General features: G+C 42.4%; 1 long non-coding RNA gene across 1 annotated transcript in view; it reads right to left on the bottom strand.

The window, feature by feature from the left end:
* The window catches only part of LOC133260454 (uncharacterized), a 28,848-nt gene extending 12,820 nt beyond the window's left edge, over positions 1-16,028 (bottom strand). The window contains exon 1 of the long non-coding RNA XR_009740816.1: positions 15,749-16,028. This is a non-coding gene — a long non-coding RNA (uncharacterized LOC133260454). The remainder of the gene's footprint in view (positions 1-15,748) is intronic.
* Positions 16,029-23,666: the final 7,638 nt, after the last annotated feature.

Below are 23,666 nucleotides of genomic sequence, written 5' to 3'. Positions count from 1 at the left end.
GGGAAACCCCTCCAATTATCTGACATCACGTTAATCATGTCTGAAAATAAAATCTATCCAGTTATTATCAGCCACCTGCTTCTTTAGGGAAACCTACCTGGGCTCCCCTGGTGGCTCAAATGGTGAAGAATCTCCCTGCCATGTGGGAGACCCAGGTTCGATCCCTGGTCTGGGAAGATCTCCTGGAGGAGGGCATGGCAACCCACTCCAGTATTCTTGCCTAGAGAATCCCATGGATGCAGGAGCCTGGAAGGCTACAGCTCATGGGGTCACAAAGAGTTGGACGTGACCGAGCAACTAACACCCGAACCACAAGTAACTCTAAGGAGGAAACGTGTCTCTCTGGCAGTTTTGGAACACAGATATTGGAGTACTAGTCCTGGGTCCCAGAACCCAATTCCAGGCGCTTCTCTTCACCAGAGTTCCCCACTCACTCATTTTCTTGGCTGGGCACTGCTGCGGAGAATGCACCTCGTATTTGACCTTCTGTCTTTCTACACACATCTGTATAAAGAATCTTGCCAGAGGGTTTCCCCTCAGGCTTCTGGTTGGCCCAAAGTTTTACAGTATGATGACAGAAATGCTCTAAAGCTGATCAGAAAGCTCGCCCTCTGCACAAGGCAGAAAGTACCTTCAAGGTCTAGTTTCTCATCCTCTCCGAAGCCCTGTGAGCTGACGGGCAGGAAGATGCTACAGAATAACAACTCCTGAGTCCACTTTTGAAACTGCACTGTGCATGTAAATTCTTCCTTTTAAATGATGAACCACCATCCATTTGTAGTGAAATCGAAACTAGGTGAGTGAAATTCAGGGGTCGGAAATTATTCCATAGGATTTGCCATGTGGGATCCTGGTCTGTTTGAATACCTAAAGGACTGTGAACAAAAGCTTCACAGAAGCAGTGTTAGCACCAACCCCGACCCCACGGGTCTTGTGGCCACAGATGTAAACCCTTCCCTTTCACCCACAGGCCTGTACCTCGAACCCAATGGCGAGTGCAAAACCACAGGCTTCAAAGGTGGACCGCCCTGGCCTCCCCGCCGACCCCTACAAGCTGTTCAGGGTGCCTCCCCTCCAAGAATGGGTTGAGAATTAACGTTGTCTGCTCCTGTCCTGTTAACCTTTCGTGTGATTGATGATTTCATTTGATTAGTTAGTTTGGTACAAGCTAACCTCTAAGAGCAACATGGAGGCCTCTCACTGGCGGCCTGGTGCAGCCCCTCCCCAGATCCATAGCCTTTTGTTGTTGTTCAGTCTAACTCTTTGCAACCCCGTGGACTGCAGCACACCAGGCTTCCTTGTCCTTCACTATCTCTCAAGGAGTTTGCTCAAACTCATGTCCATTGAGTCAATGATGTTATCTAACCATCTCATCCTCTGTTGCCCCTCTTCTCCTCCTGAACCTTTCCCAGCATCAGCCCAAGAGACACACCGCAACTCACTAGTGACAGAGCAGAGAGAACAATTCAGAACGCCTGCTTCTTACTCTGTCTTTTGCTATTTGAGTCCAGATGACCTCTGTCCTGCCCTCTCATGTCTGGTCCACCACCAACAGATTGTATGCTGCTGCTACTAAGTCACTTCAGTCGTGTCCGACTCTGTGCGACCCCATAGATGGCAGCCCACCAGGCTTCCCAGTCCCTGGGATTCTCCAGGCAAGAACACTGGAGTGGGTTGCCATTTCCTTCTCCAATGATGAAAGTGAAAAGTGAAAGTGAAGTCATTCAGTCGTGTCCGACTCTTCGCAACCCCATGGACTGTAGCCTGCCAGGCTCCTCCATCCATGGGGTTTTCCAAGCAAGAGTACTGGAGTGGGGTGTCATTGCCTTCTCCGAACAGATTGTATACCATATTTCAAATCTCTCTGGTTAACCCAACATAAAAATATTCACTAAATTCATATTTTTCTTCTGAAAAAAAATTAAGGAGCCATATTTTTCCAGGATAATATCCAGTGAGATTAATGAAAACCAAAAAAAAAAAAAAAATATATATATATATATATATATATATATATCAGTTGAATTCAGTCTCTCAGTCGTGTCCGACTCTTTGCAACCCCATGAATTGCAGCACGCCAGGCCTCCCTGTCCATCACCAACTCCCGGAGTTCACTCAGACTCATGTCCATCGAGTCAGTGATGCCATCCAGCCATCTCATCCTCTGTCTTCCCCTTCTCCTCCTGCCCCCAATCCCTCCCAGCATCAGAGTCTTTTCCAATGAGTCAACTCTTCGCATGAAGTAGCCAAAGTACTGGAGTCTCAGCTTTAGCATCATTCCTTCCAAAGAAATCCCAGGGCTGATCTCCTTCAGAATGGACTGGTTGGATCTCCTAGCAGTCCAAGGGACTCTTAAGAGTCTTCTCCAACACCACAGTTCAAAAGCATCAATTCTTCGGCGCTCAGCCTTCTTCACAGTCCAACTCTCACATCCATACATGACCACTGGAAAAACCGTAGTCTTGACTAGACGGACCTTTGTTGGCAAAGTAATGTCTCTGCTTTTCAATGTGCTGTCTAGGTTGGTCATAACTTTTCTTCCAAGGAGTAAGCGTCTTTTAATATATATATATATACATACATACATACATACAAGAAAACCCAAAACAAAAAAATTTTTGAGTCTGTTAGTTTCACTACAGCAGCTGAGGTTTTATGTGCCTGGGGTTTCTATTATGTAAATATAACTCAACCAATATGGGTACTTTCCAGGTTTTTTGGCTTGATTTTCAAAACCGTTCTGCATTCACACTCTCCCTGAAACATAACCCCTGCTACGGAAGAAGAGAGGTAGTTTTGTAGGGATACAAAAATCTTTCATTAGAACATCTGCTCCACATAAGAGTTTGTTTCAATCCTAGAAATTATTCCAGGAACAATTACAACTGAGTCTGGAGAACTGAGTCATTTCTACATTAAATGAAGGCCAAAACTTCTGAGCATCGGTTCAGAGACAGAGTTGTTCGCAAGTGGCCTGTCATGGGCTGTCGGATGATTGAATCTATCGACTTTTCACTTATTAAACAACAACAACAAATTATTCAGTGTGTTTTTAACACTGGGCTAAAATAATGGCCATATGTTCACTACTTTAAATCTCCAAATTCCATTTATATGATCTTATTTCCTTAGAGTGACTCTTAAACTACATGAAATTTTTGGCAAGTATTTCTGGTAGGGTTGAGTGCTCTTCCTAATTGGGGTTTAACCCTTCCTCTTTCTGAATTCCATTCAAAATTTACAGGAGACATACTATGAGGAAGGAATGATTTTAAGTACTAGAAATATACAATATAGCTTTTAACTGCCCCCTCCCTAAGCACCACGACCTCACCGCCCCCCCCAACACACACTCCTTTACCTGCATCCTTCATTGGTAACACCTGTACCTCCCTTCTCCACGTGGAAGTTCCTCATCAAAATGTAGCTGAATTACCTTTGCCAAGAAACCATCATGACTCCTGCTCTCCCTGCCCTCTCCCTCTCACATAATTTTATTGTGCCATTTACTTCAGTGAATTTAAACCATTTTCATCTCTCTCCCACACCATGTTGAAAGTTATGTGAAGGTAAGTTAGTTTTTGGATTTTCTCTGTATTCTTAGCATCTACTATAGCACCACATCCCACGTATATTAATAATCCACTTTCATGAAGCAATGGCTAGGGGAATGCTGATCTTCATCCTCCTCCTAGTGCAGTAGCATTAGCACAGCTGATTGCCGATCTTTCTAGAATGTTCTAGGTGTGTGTTCTCCGAAACACTTTTCTTCTTATCTCCCCATACCTCTCTGGACATCCTTTATCCAGATCCCCTGATAATTCCTATTCTTTCTCTTATTCCTGTAATAGCTGACATTTTAGTGGTTTCTACATTGGTTCTTCTCCTCCTGCATCCTTCCCCTGGATGGTAAATTGAGACCTTTGCCTGTGAACATCAGTTCAGTTCAGTCGCTCAGTCGTGTCCAACTCTTTGCAACCCCATGAACTGTAGCCCTCCAGGCTCCTCTGTCAATGGGATTTCCCAGGCAAGAACACTGGAATGGGTTGCCATTTCCTATCCCAGGGGATCTTTCCAACCCAGGGACTGAAACCATGTCTCTTTCCTCTCCTTCATTCGCAACTGGGTTCTTTACCACTAGTGGCTACCTGGGAAGCCCTATATAAACATTCAGTTCAGTTCAGTTCAGTTTAGTCGCTCAGTTGTGTCTGACTCTTTGCGACCCAATGGACCACAGCACACTAGGCCTCCCTGTCCACCACCAACTTCTGGAGCTTGCTCAAAATCATGTCCGTTGAGTTGGTGATGCCATCCAACCATCTCATCCTCTGTTGTCCCCTTTTCCTCTTGCCTTCAATCTTTCCCAGCATCAAAGTCTTTTCCAGTGAGTCAGTTCTTCACATCTGGCCTGTGAACATTGTCTGAGATGTAATCAGCATTACCATCAGCCAGAAGCAACCAGCCCTGAAGCACAACTTCTCTGATGTTTCTGTCTATTCTCAGAGGTGTTTCTCCAGCAGTGAGGTATGTTTTCAGTCATTTGTGGCACAATGAGTATCTATATTTTTATATATATTCTAGATTGAATGAAATAAGTATCTTTTGTCATTTATAAGGAATCAGTAAATCGAAGGTCTAAAGAGATTTCAAGACCAAAATAACCATGGAAATAAACAAAGCCTGTGTACATCAGAACCAAAAATATCAGGGTGGACCTAAGAGAATTCAGACAGAAAGTACAAACAGGTCACCTTACTTTCTATTTCTATTTAGGAGGCCATTCATGGCAAATTGTTGTGATTACTCAACTCTTAGAATGATAGTTCAGTTGCTCAGTCATGTCCAATTCTTTGTGACCCCATGGACTGCAGCATGCCAGGCCTTCTTGTCCATCACCAATTCCCGGAGTTTACTCAAACTCATGTCCGTCGAGTCGGTGAGGCCATCCAACCATCTCATCCTCTGTTGTCCCCTTCTCCTCCCACCTTCAATCTTTCCCAGCATCAGGGTCTTTTTTAATGAGTCAGCTCTTTGCATCAGGTGGCCAAAGTATTGGGGTTTCAGCTTCAGCATCATCCTTCCAATGAATACTCAGGACTGATTCCGTTTAAGATGGACTGGTTGGATCTCCTTGCAGTCCAAGGGACTCTCAAGAGTCTTCTCCAAAACCACAGTTCAAAAGCATCAATTCTTCATGGCTCAGCTTTCTTTATAGTCCAACTCTCACAACCATACATGACTCCTGGAAAAACCATAGCTTTGACTAGATGGACCTTTGTTGGCAAAGTAATGTCTCTGCTTTTTAATATGCTGTCTAGGTTGGTCCTAACTTTTCTTCCAAGGAGCAAGCATCTTTTAATTTCATGGCTATAGTCACCATCTGTAGTGATTTTGGAGCCCCCCAAAATAAAGTCTGCCACTGTTTCCATTGCTTCCCCATCTATTTGCCATGAAGTGATGGGACCAGATGCCATGATCTTAGTTTTCTGAATGTTGAGTTTTAAACCAACTTTTTCACTCTCCTCTTTCACTTTCATCAAGAGTCTCTTTAGTTCTTCTTCATTTTCTGCCACGAGTGGTGTCTCCTGCATATTTGAGGTGATTTATATGTCTCCCAGCAATCTTGGTTCCAGTGTGTGCTTCATCCAGCCCAGCATTTCTCATGATGTAATCTGCATACATGGAGAAGGCAATGGCACCCCACTCCAGTACTCTTGCCTGGAAAATCCCATGGATGGAGGAGCCTGGTGGGCTGCAGTCCATGGGGTCGCAAAGAGTCGGACACGACTGAGTGACTTCACTTTCACTTTTCACTTTCATGCATTGGAGAAGGAAGTGGCAACCCACTCCAGTGTTCTTGCCTGGAGAATCCCAGGGACGGGGGAGCCTGGTGGGCTGCCATCTATGGGGTCGCACAGAGTCGGCCACGACTGAAGTGACTTAGCAGCAGTAGCAGCAATCTGCATACAAGTTAAATAAGCAGGGTGACCATTTACAGCCTTGATGTACTCCTTTCCCGATTTGGAACCAGTCGGTTGTTCCATTTCAGTTCTAACTGTTGCTTCCTGACCACATACAGATTTCTCAAGAGGCAGGTCACGTGGTCTGGTATTCCATTCTAAAATGTGAATCCTACTGCCTTGGCCTTACCTAACTGATAAGGTGTGAGGGCTTTCATTGGAGTCCAGAGTCACTTGAGGCAACAGCTTAATTCTGGTCGAGATAAAGCCTGTACAACACTTTCCTTAGAAGACTCTCCTGGGAAGCCAGAAGCCAGTGTGAATCCTGCTCTTGGAAGGGCAAACTTCACTCTGGCAGTGGTTGAAGGTTTTTATAGCTGATCTTTTGCCAGCTTCTCTGTTTGTCTTAATGGGATTAGAGAAAGCAAGGCTCATGTTCACTCATCACTCAACTCACAGCCTTATCATTGGCAATTGTTTTTATATTTATTTGGCTGCATCAAGCCTTATTTGTAGCATGGAGGGTCTGTACTTTGTGGCATATTGGCTTCTCTCTAGTTGTTGTGCACGGGTTCAGTATTTGGGGTGCACAGGCTTAGTTGGCCTGGCAGCACATGGGATCTTAGTTCCCCGACTGGGGATTGAACCCATGTCCCCTGCTTTGAAAGGCAAATTTTTAAGCCCTGCACCACCAAGGAAGTCCCATCATTGGCAGTTTATTCAGCTGTGGAATGGTACCCAGGTCTTGGCCTTAACAGGGAAAATTTTAGGATCTGAAAAAATAGCACTTATTTCACAGTTCAGTTATTTCACCTGATGGATAGAACACAATTTACCAGAAGTTCTAGTACTTTATTATGTGTTTGTGTCTGGGTTTGAAAGGTGTGATACAATCTTGGTCAAAGAAAATCTGCTAGGGGCAGTGGTGGCGGTTTTTCAGAAAGGTTTCTTTACTGATAAAAAGATACATACATAGATGTCTTGCTTTTCTCCTGGTGCCTCATGTGACATGACATTTATTTTGTGATATATTAGAAAGATAACAGACATCAATAGGCATGAAAGTTACAACCTTTTGGCAGTGATAATTTGAAGAGACAAGAACTTATGTGAAATAGACATGTCTATTTAACATTCATTATTAATATCTTTGATTAAAACTAGCCTTTATGAGGTTTAAAAATTAACTGGAAAATTTAAATTTACAGAATAATAATGGGTCTGTGTCCTGAAGATTAAGTAAAAGAGCCCCTACACAGGAGACTAAAGGATCCTCCAGCGTTGACATCCTGGTTGATGGTGTTGGGTGTGGGAAGGAATAGGTCCAGTATCCCAGCCTCAGGACAGATCTGATTCTGTAGCTCCCCAAGTGGGTAAAAATCACCCACAGTAAAAAAGAGCCCCAGTGTGTGACGAGCAGGCCGAGACCCCAAGCAGCCCCATGGTGAACCCTCCATGACCTCACTTCTCTTAAACAAAGGGTTGAACTTGTTGATTCAGAAGCCCCTTCAATTAGAGACCGTTCACTTTGCTGGTGCTGACTGGTGGCCCCCATCCCAGGAAGGGGTCCCCGGCTAAGGCGTTCAGAAACTCAGGGGTATGAGAAGGGACTTCCTAGACCGTCTCGTTCTTTTCTTCTCTGCAGGTAAAGATCTAATGGAATGTGCTCCTCCTCACACCCTGCTCACCCCCCACATCTGTCCTCTTTCCAGGCCCTGCTGCTTCTTGGCCAGCTGTATTCTCTCTGCTCAGGACAGAGGCAGCCTGGGTGTCCCTCTGCCCAAGCCCTCCTTGAGGCCACTGACTCTCCCACATGGCAGGTCCTGTTTTCCTACAGAGGTTCATCACCCCAAAGGCCTAAAGGCACCAGACCCTCTCCCCTTTCACTCAGTGACAGTCCTGCTTGAAAAGAAATTACACCCCTTGTGATGATGATTAATGTCATGTGTCAGCCTGGTTAGGCCCTGATACTCAGTTTCGGGTCAGACAGCAGTTTGGATGGTACTGTGAAGGTATTGGTCGGGTGTGATTAGCATTTAAACCAGTAGACACCGAATAAAGCACATCACTCTCCATAAAGTGGGTGGGCCTTGTCTAATCAGGTGAAGGCATTAAGAGTAGAAGACTGTGGTACTCTGGTGGTTCAGATGGTAAAGAATCTGCCTGGAATGCAGGAGACCCAGGTTCAATCCCTGGGTCGGAAAGACCTGGAGAAGGAAATGGCTACCCACTACAGTATTCTTGCCCAGAGAATTCCATGGACAGAGGAGCCTGGAGAGCTACAGTCCATGGGATCACAAAGAGTCGGACATGACTGAGCAGCTAACACACCCCTGGAAATAGGAGTTCTGTCCCCAGATGGCTTTCAGACTTCAGCTGCAACATCAGCATTTCCCTGAGTCTCCAGGGTTCCTGACTCACTGCAGATTTTGGACTTGCCAGCCTCTACAATTGCATGAGCCAATTCCTTCAAGTAAGTTCAGTCTCTCTGTGCATGTGTGTCTGTCTGTCTGTCTTTACACACACAGACACGCACACACACAACACAACACACCCCATTGGTTCGGTTTCTCTGGAGGACTCTGACTGATATACCCTCAAAGCACAAATCTAAGGCCCTCCTAAAACTGAAGGAGAATCAATAGAACAGCCTCTTTTCTGACTCGTCAGTGCTTCACCTGGCTTTTATGCCCCACCACTTACACGGACCTCTTTGTGAACGATCATCCACAGGAATTTTAAGATTTCCCTGGAGGAACCATGTGATTATGAGACTAAAGGAGGAAACTTGCTTTTATGTCTGAATTAAATTTTCAGATACAGTGATTTACTAAAGCAGCTTCCTCTCTCTGGATTGTGTTTTTGGTTGTTTTGTCTAAAATTCGCGTTCTGTTTCTCTGTTCTGTTGTAAGGAACAATTCTTCCTGTCTTTCTGTAGAATCACCCTGGTTGGTCTCAGCGTTTTGCCTAGTGTCTGGCACTCTTTTCCATTTTTAAGTCTGGTATTAACGTCTGGCACACAATAGGATCTCAAACTCTTCTAGTGCACTGACCACACCAGGTTAGGTGTGCCTGGTTAGGTGAGATGGGACAGTCACCTCTGTGCTTGCCCGGCAACCCCTCAGACTGCCCCTCCTCATCTCTTCTCTGTTCTTCTCTGCAGCTGTGGGTGCAGCGCTCAGCTCCTCTAAATCTATCTGCTTGGGAAATACCAACAGGAGAGAAAGGGAGGTACAGTCAAAAGGAAAGGAAATTCTAAATGTAAATTTTAATTTCTGAGCACTTGAAATTCTCTCTCTTTTCGCCCACTCTTTAACAAATAAGTAGGTGATTTTGTTTAAGACCTGTATCAACCTTAAAGCAGCAAAGAATTGCTGAGGAAAGAGAAGTGTTTACTCTAGATTCCAAAGAAATGAACCAGTGACTTGGGGACACAACCAAAATGAAAAAAGGATTTTTCCCTCAAAAAGTCCAGAGTCCAGAGGAAATAAAAACAGGTACACCTTAAAAAAAAAAAAAAAAGGGTTACTTGGGATATATTGACAGGTTAAAAGGATAGATGAAAAATAAATCTTTAGGAAGGTGTAAAGTCTTGATCAAAGTCTCATGTTTCAAAGATATCTGAAACAGAGATGGTCCCTACTGGGGGAATAATGGTAGATTTAACCAGTCAATATGCATAAAACCCATAAGCATATTTCCTTTATCCAAGCAGCTTTACTTTTAATCACTTGTCTTAAAGAAATAATAAGATAGGGTGGAAACATGTGTATGTAATTCATTTGATTACAGTGTGGCATATAATGCAAAAAGCTGGAAACACATTTGTAAGAGACTGATTAAATTATGGTGCACATATATCAGGTCTTCCCGGGGGCACTAGTGGTAAAGAACCTGCCTGTCAATGCAGGAGACATGAGATGCAGGTTCCATCCCTGGATCAGGAAGATCCCTTGGAGGAGAGCATGGCAACCTGCTCCAGTATTCTTGCCTGGAGAATCCCATGGACGGAGGAGCCTGGCGGGCTACAATCCATGGGGTGGCACAGAGTCGGATACAACTAAAGTGACTTAGCATGCACGCACACACACACATATAAAGAAAAGCTATGTAATGATTGTAAAAGACAAGGCAAAACCATATGGGTTGAAATGTAAAGGTATTTACTATTTACAGTGAATGATAAAAAGAGATTACTTATATAGAGACTATACTAAATTATATATCATATTAAATAGAGGGGGTTTGAGGAATTGTCAGTTATTGTATCATCATTATCATTGTTACCATCTTTGTCATTTGGGGTCACATCCTAAGTATCAGATGATTTACAAATGTTACCACATTAAATCCCCATGACAACTCTCTGTCAGAATTTACATATGAAAAAAATAAAGTATGGAATGCCAACTTGCCCAGGGTCTAACAGTTAGTGAGAGGCACAGCTGGACTCAAACATCTCTGCCTGACTTAAAAGCTCTCACTCTTTCAAGACACCGTAAATACATAAGATACACTGCCCACTTCTAAAAAAGTAAGTTTATAATCTAATGGGGCAAGAGGAGAGGAAAAAATATGTGTAACTAAGGACGATGGTGGTGATAATGATGATGATAATTACTGAAGCTAATTTAGGTCTGTTTGCCAAACTCTATTCTAGGTGTTTTATGTTTAATCACATGTGTGAGCTTCATGGTTACTATGGTAACTATGTGAAAGGTATGACTATTATCATACTTTACAGAAAAGAAAACTGAGGCCCTAGGTCATACAGTTGTAGGACCTGGCCGTTTAGTTACTCCATTTACACCACCACCAAAGGTAGCACAAGGAAAGAACAAGTGAATTTTCACGAGACATCTAAGGACGTATTACTTCCAAATAAGGATTTATAAACTCGTAGGCTGGGAACCTCATCTGCCTGTGTTTTCAGGACCTAAAACAGAGCCTGACAAAGAAGACTGCCGTAAACGTCCACTGGCTGGACTAAGCATTCTAGCCCAGGCATGCTTAGTCCAACCAGAGGAAGCTTTTTATCAGGACCTTTCAGAACTGTGAGATTTGGGTGGGAGGGTAGGGGCCGAGGAGTGGGAAGGCCCATGAAGACACAAAATAAACCCTGTGAGTTCATACTCAGTCTGTGAAGGGCAGGTCCCGGAGAGAGAAAATGGAAAAGAGACGTCTGGTGAAAGTTCAAACCCATGAAAGGGCCTGCGGAAGATAAGTTTGGAAGTTAGATGAGCACTAGGTGACAAAGGGCCTTGACTGGCAGGCAAAGGAGTTTGAATTTTAATTAGTAAATAAACCCAGATTTATTAAGAAAAAATATATATATTTTTTTTTTTTAGCAAAAGCTTGACAGACACGGGATGGCACATCAGTTAACATCCAGTAAGATCAAATGAAAGGGAGAGAAACTAGGAACAAGAGACCAGCTAAGGGCATCATCCAATAGTACAGATAAGAGACTGAGAATCTGAGCTAATGAAGTCATAGTGAAGATGGAGAAGAGGAAAGGATGTGAGAAAGGTATTCAGAACGGAGATGATAAGTCCTTGGGTCCTGTCTGTAAGCATGCATTGTGCTTTTTAAAAAATGACTGTAATTCTGCGACACTCCTCCTACTGGACCTGGGGTTTATGCCTGCCCTACTTGAACATGAGCAGAGTGAGTCAAAAGAGACACCATGTGACTCCCAGGGCCAGGTCGTAAAGGCCCACGTGGCTTCCAACTGGCCATGCACCACGTTAGAGGTCTTACCACCCTGAGACACCCTCCAGAGGGGCCACGAGGGCACCAGGCAGTTATCCCACTGACTCCTCTCTCAGCCTCTCTGCTGGAGTCTGGGAGGAGAGTCTTCTTGAGCCCTCCTGCCAGTCAACACCACCAACAGCTGCCCTCAAGACAAACAGATGTACAAGAATCGACCGTCTGAGCCTGCATGAGTGCCTGACCTATGGTATCAGGAAGTGTATTAAAACTGTGTGTGTGCTTAGTCGTGCAATCATGTCCGAGTCTTTGCAACCCATGGACTGTAGCCCACCAGGCTCCTCTGTCCATGGGATTTTCCTGGCAAGGATACTGGAGTGGGTTGCCATTTCCTCCTCCAGGGGATCTTCCTGACTCAGGGATCGAACCTGTGTCTCCTGAGTCTCCTGCATTGGTGGGCGGATTCTTTACCTCCAGTGCCACTTGGGAAATTATTGTTTTTTTAAGCCGCTAAGTTTGGGGATGGATTTGTTACATAGTGATCACTAACTGGTGATAGGGGAGTGCAAGTAGGTGTTAGTAATTATGGCAAAAGAAGGGCTCACATGGGATATGGTTATCCTATCTGTAACTTCAGTATTAGATCAGCTGCACCTAGCATTGTGCATAAGCACACCTTTATTGACTAAATAAATCAGTTTCTTCTTTCGTGCTAACATGTAACCTCAATAAAGTTTACAAATCTCAAGTGTACCGTTCAGGGAGATTTTAAATATACATAGGTCCACGTGACCACTACCCAAATCAAGATTAGACTATTTCCATCTGTTTGGAGGTCTCTCTTATGTCCCCTCCTAGCCTATATTCCACCCAAAGGTTCTATTGTTCTTTTTTATTTGAGGACAATTGCTTGACAATGTTGTGTTGATTTCTGCCAAACAATATCGTGAATCAGCCGTAAGTATAAATATGTCCCTTCCCTCTTGAACTTTCCTGCTACCCCACTACCCTATCCTATCCTGCTACCCTATTCCACCCCTCTAGGTTGTCACAGAGCACTAGGTTGAGCTCCCTGTGTTTACAGCAACATTTGTTGTTGTTGTTGTTCGGTCACCCAGTCGTATCCAACTCTTTGCAACCCCATGAACCACAGTTCGCCAGGCCTCCCTGTCCCTCACCATCTCCCAGAGTTTGCACAAGTTCATGTTCGTTGCATCCATTAGAGGAGGGAATGGCAAACCACCCCAGTGTACTTGCTATGAGAACCTCATGAACTGTATAAAAGGCCAGACTTCCCATTAGCTGTCTATTTTAAGGTAGCATTATTTTAGTCTCTAATGCCATAAATCAGTTTTATCTGTTGATAAACTTCATCAAGATGGAATCCTCTCATATGTACCCTCTGCAGTTGTGAAAGTCCTTGTGCGGTCAGACCTCTGCAGATGACCATCCTCTCATTCTCTCTAGAGTCTCAGCTTCACCCACATGACTATCCAAATCCTCTTAATTATAGGGCTTAATTAGTCCCTGGGAACTGAGTCTTTCTGACCTCAGTTCTGCCTGTAAATGGTAGCCTCCTTCTCCCCAAGTAGAGAAGACTGCTCCACGTCCAATCTGCTAGCTACCTGCTGTAAACGGGAGGGTGTCACTGGGAGATCTGGGTGAGATGTCCTGTTCAACAAGCCATTCCTGTCTGTGTTGTTTTCTCCAGGCTCTTTCTTCGGTCTCGAAGCTGAGCAACCACAAAGCTTGCCAGTCTGCAGTTGCAGCCCAGTGGGCGTGTGTGTTTTGTGTAGTGATAGCTTGCTTTTCTTCACTGCTACGTAGCATTTGCCTGTACCACTGCCACAATTTATCCTACTGTTGGTGGAGCTTTGGGTTAGTAACTCTGGGTTATTATGAATAATGCTGCTATAAACGTGTTTGCAAATCTCTTTTGATCTATCCACTGACAACCCAATTACATCCTCCTTTTTTTCTAACAAGATTTTGGAAACCACTAACTCGCTCATTATATTTGTTTGCTTGATCAATATCTAGGAAGAATATCTTAAATTTTTTTACTGATATACAATAAGTGATTATTAATTTACCTGCTACACTTTCACTAAGAGGCACATTTTAGCCAAGTATTCTCAGAAGGGGGGAAGGGAATTATAATAGCATTATCTTTAAAACATCTTTGTCAGTGTTAGTTATCCCAAGTTAATGATGTGTAGAGCCTATGTTTCTTGCTCAGGAATGCCCCTGAGGCTTGGATGGTAGGTTTTATGGTCACCTGAGCTTCTCCCACTCCAGGTAGGATTCACACTGTGTGGGAAACATGCCCCTTTTTACAATAAAAGTGGAAGAAACATGATCACAACTGTGGAAGTGATTTATATGTGTGTTCTCAGGAAAACTAATTTTAAGAAAAAGAGCATATGTAGAAGTCAAAGATCTGCATGTTGATTCCTTTAAAGTGATTTTGTCTGTGGACCACCTGGAAAATCTTTTCCATCCTCAGAAAGTACTTGGATCCCAGTTTCAAGACAGTTGGCTCAGTTCATCCCAAGTGGAACTCACCTGGAGATCAGACAATTGAATTTACTAACTAAAAAAATTAAATTAAATTAGCTGTTCAAGAAAAACTCATTAAGCATGGAAAAAGAAGTCCTGGTACAAGATCCTTTGTTCAGTAGTTATACTTCTCAAAGTCACTCATTCATTTATCCAGCAAACATTTCATGAGCACCAGGTGTGGATCAGGCATAGAACTAGGCTCTGAAAAGACAGCAGTGAACAGGACCCAGTATATCCCCACATGCAGAAGTCTACAGTCAATAGAAAATGTTGCAAATAAAGGGAATTGATGAAGAGTCCTACAGAAGGAGCTCTGAGAAGAGACCGTGAAGTTGATCTCAAAGGACATTTTCATTGCTTTGGTTTACAACTTAAAAGATGTGTCATATGCACGTGTATATAAATGTGTGTTTAAATGTAACTTACTAATGAAAGCCATCAATCCTATAACCCCATGTGACTCAGACAGTAAAGAATCTGCCGGCAATGCAGGAAACCAGGTTCAATCCCTGGGTCAGGAGGATCACCAGAAAAGGGAATGGCAACCCCCTCCAGTACTTGCCTGGGAAATCCCAAGGACAGAGATATAGTCCATGGGGTCACAAAAAGTCGGACATGACTGAGCAACTAACACTTTCACTTCTTTCAACCCTATAGCAGATAGAACAGAACTAACCCACGCGGACCTCAGAGCCTGCAATGTCATTGTTTGGAACCCTGTTTGCAGTTCTATTGGTGTCTCTCATTGGGTATTGCCACCTGTCAGTAAACTTGATAGACACATTCAAATTTCGTACATTTTACTTTCAAACTTAGGAAGAGACTAATAGTTTACATATTAACACTTAAAATCAAAGCCATGGTGGTTTATTTAAATTTACACATTATGATCCTTCACAGAGCTATGAACAGAACTCTGGTTCATTAAATTGGTAATGACTGCTCCCTGCAGAGAACATTCATTTCTATTTAGTCCTGAGCCACAGCCCATGCCTACCCACAAGCTCAGGGACCTCGGGTAAGCTGTTATCTGAGGTTTGCCAAAAAGTTTGTTTCAAAATAACTGTCCCTGTTAGGCTGCAGAGTTCCACAAAGGAACCAAAACTGCTATTGTGTTTCCAAGAGCCAGCAATTCTGAAATCACCTAACATAAACGTTTATGAAATCTGAATAGCAGATAAAAGATTCCTTTAAAGTTGCAAATGTATTAGTCAGAAGATCAATACATTAAGCTCTTATCAGTCTAAGTGAGATTGTGTTAATATTATTTAACTGTCCAGTTGCCTAATAAGGAATCAAGGAAGTGGAAAGAGTAGCTTTTGCCCTAAAACCTCTCTGCCTTAAATGCCACAACCCTGATTAGAAAATTTAAGAGGAAGCTGAGACAGTTCAAGGTATTTGGGGAAAAAAAAAAAAAATCACTCATTTTAAATGCCCCATAGACCAGAGCTGCACCTTGAACTCCCCTTTTCCAGTCCCCCAAAGTGCTAGAGGACCAAAAACAGTGTTGTTCTCACCAAAAGTCTTTCCAGTCATTTGGTTCCTCTGGACTCAGCCGAAACAGATTCCTGACCACCTCTGGGCTCCGTCGGTGCTGTGGTCTATTAGTACTGTCTGCCATGGGTGTGGCAGGGAGGACAGGCAGGACAGATGGCATGTATCTGCCATTTCTGAGCCCCGCAAAGAGGTTTCTGGCAATGAGCTGGGTAAACTTCAAAGTTCAGGAAATGAAAACCATCATCTCCCTGGTAAATGAGATTAGATGATTAGATGGATCATTTAATGCCTCACCCTCTCCTTTAGGTGAGTCATCCAAAGAACAATTTATTCACTGTAACTGCTTTGGGTATTTTCTTCCTTAAATAAGCCTGCAACATTTTTAATGGAAAAAAAAACTTAAAATTTAAGTGTCTTGTAGTTTTTTTAACTAAGGTCTATCAATCCAAAGTAATACAATTCCACAATTCAGAACATTTACTTAAAATACCAATTCATACAATGTAAACCATAAATTAAACAGCAAATTGATGAACTGACTGGTTACATTCACATGTATATTCCAGCCAGCCACTTAGTTTCCTTCCTGTTTCTTTCAGTTCCATCCCCTATAACTTTAGGCAAGTTGTTTAAATCCTCTAAGCTGTGTATTTCCTTATTGTAAAATGAGTTTATAATAATTCCTTCTTTGCAGGTTGTTTTGAAGAAATACTGAGATAATCCTAATAAAGTACATATGACACATTGCATGAGTAAATATCAGCTCTCATTATCACGGTTTAGAAAAACCTGGAAGAAGGCTGAGTTTTTAGCTCATTCAATAGCTAAATGGAAGTAAAATTAATTCATTTGTTACATCTCTTCTTCCTTCCATGATCACAAACCACTGACTTCTGATTTTGAAGGTTTTATATATGTTTATGTTTAAGAATGTTCTACATGTGGAAGGTCCTATAAGATCCACATAAATAAAGTCAAAGGGAAGTAGAAATTAAATTATATTTGAGCACAAAACACATCTGCAGAGACTGTAATGTTTGGAAAATCTTCTCAGATGTGCGGGATTTCTCAGAGAAATTCTGTAATTCCACAAGCTATCATAGAGGCACAAAGAAGAATCAGAAATACGGCTCTAGTTACTCTAAAGGGAATAACTATATTAAAGGTAACTACTCAGTTGCCTGGTAGCTCCCACCTTGGCCTTTCCCGCACATTTTATCTTCCTCTCCTTGTAACTATGAACTGGCCTGATGGTGGATTAAGCTGTTTATCGTCTTAGGATTGTTGTTTAGTCACTAAGTTGTGTATGACTCTGTGACCCCGTGGGCTGTAGCCCACCAGGCTCCTCTGTCCATGGGATTTCCCAGGCAAGAATACCGGAAAGAGTTGCCATTTCCTTCTCCAATCATCTTAGGATATGTATGGGTAGCTCTTCTTTCAAACCCATTGATCATGTCTACATTTACAATGTGGGAGTAACATACAAATATTAACGTCTGATCATACTTGCTTTGTATAAAAATGTTTACCTGAAGTACAAACACTGCAGCTTTCATAGAGCAAAGGTTCCTATTCATTTTGTGATATTATTTTTAATGTTTGGTTCTTTTGTGTGTGTATGGGTTGTGTATGTGTGTGTTTCTTAATCATAAAAGACCTTAATTTTCCTGTTTAGAACTCCCACTTGTTTTATTCTTCAAATATAATGGCCTTCATCATTTCACTAAGTAACTTAAATACTTGTTCACTCATGTTTAGAAATTAAAGAATCAGTTTACATTAACCTTAATAGTATCTTTTTAATTTTGTGAATCAATTTAATTGTGAATCAATTATACTTAATTTTTTTTTAATTTTAGCATAATTGATTCACAATGTTAATCAAATGTATTAAACATAATTTAAAAAGTATTAATTTTGCTATAGAGCAAAGTGATTCCATTATATATATATATATATCTTTTTATATTCTTTTCCATTATGGCCTATCACAGGTATTGAATTTAATTCCCTGTGCTATGCAGTAGGCCCTTGTTGTTTATCCATCCTAAATATACATAATAACTTGCATCTGCTGACCCCAAACGCCCACTCCATCCCTCCTCCACCCCCATTCTTAATAGTATGTTGATATATGTTGCAAGTTCTATTCTCTGAAATCAGATGCTGAGATGGAATTTGGGTGTAAATTTTTTTATTAGGAATCCATACCCATGAAAGGAAGGAAGTGAAAGTAGACTCAGGCAGAGAAAGAAGCAGAACCGCAGTGCAGGCCAGACAAAACCTCAGCCGCAGGGCAAGAAAGTCTGGAATGAGGGCGCTGACCACCTGTGCCCCACAGCCAGCTAAAAGGGCCACACTTTCCCCACCCATCACACTCAGTCACCAACACCCCAGGAAGGCCATGACCCCGGTGAGGTGGCTGTTCACAGCAGGCAGGTCCCAGGGTGGCTGGCAGCAGGCTGTCCAGTGAGCACACTGCCACAGTGACACGTGCCCTTCCTTACAGGGAGCTGGGGGTGTGGCTCTGTGTGCATCACGGTCAGCCAACGGACATACTGTAAAACTGGTGGCCTCCAGACTGAGGTAGTAAAACTGATCCATGGAGACAGGAAAAAAAATTAAGAACTTGAATGTATCTTCTACTTTATCTTCTGTTATTATGATTTGTTGTTGTTGTTGTTCAGTCATTAAGTCATGTCTGATTCTTTGCAACCCCATGGACTGCAGCAAGCCACGCTTCCCTGTCCTTCACTTTCTCTCAGAGTTTGCTCAAACTCATGTCCATTGAATCAGTGATGTCATTCAACCATCTCATCCTCTGTCGCCCCCTTCTCCTCCTGCTCTCGATCTTTCCCAGCAAGTTGTTTCACACTTCATGATATCCATTCTTTATTAGTCATAAAATTGTTAGGTCATAATGGAAAAATAAGATAACCTTGTAAGGCTTTTTTCAATGTGAATATGCATCATTTATTTAAATATTATGCTAGAATGGACATAGCATAAAACTTAACCATTTAAACCATCTTTAAGTGTACAGTTCAGTAGTGCTGTGGATATTTACATTGCTGTGCAACATATCTCCAGAAAGTTTTTCATCTTCGAAAACTGAAACTGTATTAAAACTCACCATTCTCCCCTCCCCCCAACTCCTAGCAACCAACCTTTCCCCATTTCTATAAACTTGATGTTCTAGGCAACTCATGTAAGTGGAATCATAATGGCATTTGACTTTTTGTGACTGGCTTATTCACTTCACATATTGTCCTCCAGGTTCATCCATGTAGTAGCATGTGGCAGATTTGCCTTCCTTTTATAGGCTGAATAATATTCCCTTGGATGGATTGACCACATTTTGTTTATCCATTCATCCACTGGTGGACACTTGGGTTGCTTTCACCTCCTGCCTAGTACAAATGTTGCTGTTCTGAATATGGGTATACAGATGTCTGAGTCTCTGCTTTCTGTTCTTCTGCACATGCATCCAGAATGGATGCTGGATCATATGGTAATGCTACTTTTAATTTTTGGAGGAACTTCCACACTGGTTTCCATGTCAGCTGTACCATGTGCATTCCCACAAGCGGGACACAAAGCTTCCAACTTCTCCATCTCTTCGCCAACACTTGTGATTTTCTGCTTTTTTGATAATAGCCATTCTAATGGCTATGTGTTGATATCTCACTGTGGTTACTTCGTCTTTTTAGCTTTTGTCTGTGATTGTAATACAAATGCTCTATTTCTACAGTGGCAGATGCATGAGTTCACTCACTCAACCAGGAGTTCTGAGCAGAAGTAAGGGCCAGAGAATGTATAGCCTTGCAAGTCCTGGGAAGGGAGTTTCAGCATCTGCACGCCAACCTGGAAACTGTTGAACGATCAGATCAGATCAGTCGCTCAGTCGTGTCCGACTCTTTGCGACCCCATGAATCGCAGCACGCCAGGCCTCCCTGTCCATCACCAACTCCCGGAGTTCACCCAGACTCACGTCCATCGAGTCAGTGATGCCATCCAGCCATCTCATCCTCTGTCGTCCCCTTCTCCTCCTGCCCCCAATCCCTCCCAGCATCAGAGTCTTTTCCAGTGAGTCAACTCTTCGCATGAGGTGGCCAAAGTACTGGAGTTTCAGCCTTAGCATCATTCCTTCCAAAGAAATTCCAGGGCTGATCTCCTTCAGAATGGACTGGTTGGATCTCCTAGCAGTCCAAGGGACTCTCAAGAGTCTTCTCCAACACCACAGTTCAAAAGCATCAATTCTTTGGCGCTCAGCCTTCTTCACAGTCCAACTCTCACATCCTGTTGAACGATAAGTATATAAAAATATATTGGGATGGTGATGAAATATCTTATCAATAACATTAGAAGATCAAAAGCTTCTAGGCAATTGTTTTAAGGGAAGTTCTTTGGAGCTCCAAAAAACAATCTAGGCTCCTGAGACAAATGCTTGCTTCCTGGTTTTCAGCCAAAAACACACATAAAATTATTATTTGGCTTGTACAACACATATACACATTAAGACCTAAATTAAAATGTGCAAAATTCATACTTTTGGCAGAGTAGTAAAAGTTGCATGCATAGCAATAAAACGAAATAAAACCCAAATACATTTAAATTAATGTTAAAGAATAAAACCAAATAAAACTCAAAGACATTTAAATTACTGATTGGAAGAGAAGCATCTCTCCTTAGCTTTCTAGTTGTTCTCAAAAGCAAAAACCCAAGTTGGCACATAGAAAATGTCATGGTTTAGGTGTTTGAGGCAAATTTGAAATTATCTGCACAGGATTACCCAGTTTTTTGGAGACTGGAAACTCAAATGACTGCATACCAAAAACAGCCCTGCAAGATGATAACAAAAAATAAATAGAATCAGACAGTCCCATTAGACACAGCTCTCTTCCACATGAGTTTACCTACTGAGTGAGTATCAGAAGACACCAGTGTGCAAAAGAATGTTCCAAAGGTTCTCTGGTGGCTTTTGTACTAAAAGCCAAGTCATCTTTTCCTATCCAATTCCTTTCAAACATTAGAAAAGCCTGAGCAAGATTGAAAGCAGATAGATTTCAAAGAGATACTTGGAGAGCATGAATGTTAGATATAATTATGAGCTCCTTAGGGCTTCCCTAGTGGCTCAGATGGTACGGAGTCTGCCTGCAATGCAGAAGACCCAGGTTCAGTCCCTGGGTTGGGAAGATCCTCTGTAGAAGGGAATGGCAGCCCACTACAGTATTGTTGCCTGGAGAACCCCATAGACAGAAGAGCCTGGCAGTCTACAATCCATTGGGTTGCAAAGAGTTGGGCACAACTGAGCAACTTTCACTTTCATGAGCTCCTTATAAAAATACAAAAGACTGATATGGGTTAATCAATTACTACATTAAGTGCTACAGAAGAGTTACATTTATTCCACCAGAAAGCAAAAGGTGACTTGAGACCAACAGAGAGTGAACCAGTGATGTGTTCCAAGAGAGACCTTGGACTAGATGGCAGCCATCACAGCCTTTCAAGATCTGATCTGGCTCTTACAGGAGTAGCAACAGTGAAAGAAAGCACTAACAAATCTGCTTTCTAAGGCTTTTATTCTTGTTGCTGCTTAGTCGCTAAGTCATTTCTGACTCTTTGTGACCCCATGGACTGTGGCCTACCAAGCTCCTCTGTCCATGGGATTTCCCAGGCAAGAATACTGGAATGAGTTGCCATCTCCTTCTCCAGGGGATCTTCTAGACCCAGGGATCAAACCTAGTCTCCTGCATTGGCAGGCAGCTTCTTTACCACTGAGTTACCAGGGAAGCCCTTTTCTAAGGCTGTATTTGCATATATTTCCCATATATTTCCCACATGCTTTACAAACCCAGCTAGCTCATATTATCTCTAACTCCTAAAAGTCGTAGAAATAAAGTACTACCAGTGAGGCCTGGACCATTTATGAGAGTCTAAGTGCCTGAAAACTACTCAGAGTTAGTGAAACCCTTGTAATAGTAACCTGGACGTCGCCTAGGGTGCGGGCCCAGGTGTGTTATTCTCCACACTACCAAACGCAAAGCCAAATGTTCCATCTTCATAAAAAATGCATCCAGACCTGCCACATATTCATAAGCAATATGTGCAGGCATGAATTTTCCATTTCTTGTCATAATAGAGCTATGATAAGGTAGTAAAACAACTCTCCTAGACGACGGTTAAAAGAAGATAAACCTTTACAATTAACATCGGCCACTTCCCTGAGATAAGGGATGTTTTGTGGGTTTCTTCATGATTAAATTGACACAGTGTGAAAAAGCAGATATAAGCCCCCAAACTGAGGTCAGTGCCATTCCTCATAGGTGATCCTGTCATGCTTAAAAAGATAGGTTGTTTAGCAGTGATGATTTTATGATCAGATTGTTTCAATCCATTCTATAACAGTAGATAAAGTTATTTAAAAAGAAAAGCAGATTTTAAAACTAGTCTGAGAGCACTGGTGTATGAATACTAAGAAGAGGGCCTTAGACTTTGTTGTGTAAAATTCAGCTAACTTGTGTGCTCTGGGCCCCTGCTAAGGGCTGTTAGCTGCCAGAAGAATCACAGTGGGCACTGCCTAGACCCACAGGGTGCCCAAGCCTAGAGCCTAAAGGACGTAAAGGACACACGAGGGTACAGCTGCTCTGGGTTTAGAGTCAGATCTCATTTACTAAGGGATCCAGATGTCATATATCCACTTTTTAATGGTCACAATATGGGCTTCCCTGGTGGCTCAGTTGGTAAAGATCTGCCTGCAATGCGGGAGACCTAGGTTCGATCCCTGGGTTGGAAAGATTCCCTGGAAGAGGGCATGGCAACCCACTCCATTATTCTTGCCTGGAGAATCCCCATGAAAGAGGATCCTGGCAAGCTACAGTCCATGGGTCACAAAGAGTTGGACACGGCTGAGTGACTGAGCACACAATGGCCACAATATAATATCACTAATGATGACTTCATTTGTGTTTTCTTTTTTAGTATGTGCTCATCAATAAGGCACTGTGCTAAGCACTTGTACATATGGATTTTTCTTTTCAGTTTAACTCTTTAAAAAATATGAGGTAGGTACTATTACTGTTTCCATTTGACAAATGGAGAAATTGATACATAGAAATAGTAACTAGGAGGTAAATTTTATTACATTATTCATCTATTTAAATTTGTATGTTGTAATTAGGAAAGAGTCACCAGGGTCTGAAGCCTGGCAGCCTGGCAATTAAAGCCCCAATTTTCAAAACACCCCTGGGAATGGAAGTGTGTGTACACTGAAATATATATATATATATATTTATTATATATATGTATGTATGTATATGTAATTCTTTTCTTTTGGCCCCACTGCCCAGCTTGTGGGATCTTAGTTCCCCAACCAGGGATTAAACCTAGGCCACAGAAGTGCCGAGTTTAACCACTAGACCACCAGGGAATTCCCTGAAATATATATTTTTACTAAATGTATATTCTTTTCCCCCCTGCAATGTCTGGTCATAAGGAGAAGTTCCCTTTAAAAAGAACTGCCAAAGCATCTTGAGTTAATCTGGGTAAACCTTTCATTTTGAAGCCTAATGAACATCTTAACTCACTCTTTCCTTTTACCATAAATCTTTCCAGTTTCTCATGTCCAAGCTGTCCTCTTTTTTTCTGAGGTATCAAAACACACGTGGCCAAATCAAACAATAAATTTCCAGGAGCTCTGAATTTGCAGAGCCCTGTGGCTGGGAGCAGACTTGCAGGGCTGCAGGCACAACCCTGAACCAACCAGGCTCCTTCCCACATTTCCAGTTCTTATACAATACACACAGGCCCCGTCTCTGTTACTAGAAGAGTTAGAGGAATTGGCAATGTCCTTCCAGATAGACCTGTTTGTCTACTGGCTACATCTTGAAATGAGCTTCACTTAGATCCAGTGGAAAAGTCCAACAGAGGAGAAGGCAG

The sequence above is a fragment of the Bos javanicus genome, chromosome 14 (genome assembly GCF_032452875.1).
Source record: "Bos javanicus breed banteng chromosome 14, ARS-OSU_banteng_1.0, whole genome shotgun sequence".
Classification (NCBI taxonomy): domain Eukaryota; kingdom Metazoa; phylum Chordata; class Mammalia; order Artiodactyla; family Bovidae; genus Bos; species Bos javanicus.
This window is presented reverse-complemented; position numbering and strand designations above follow the sequence as displayed.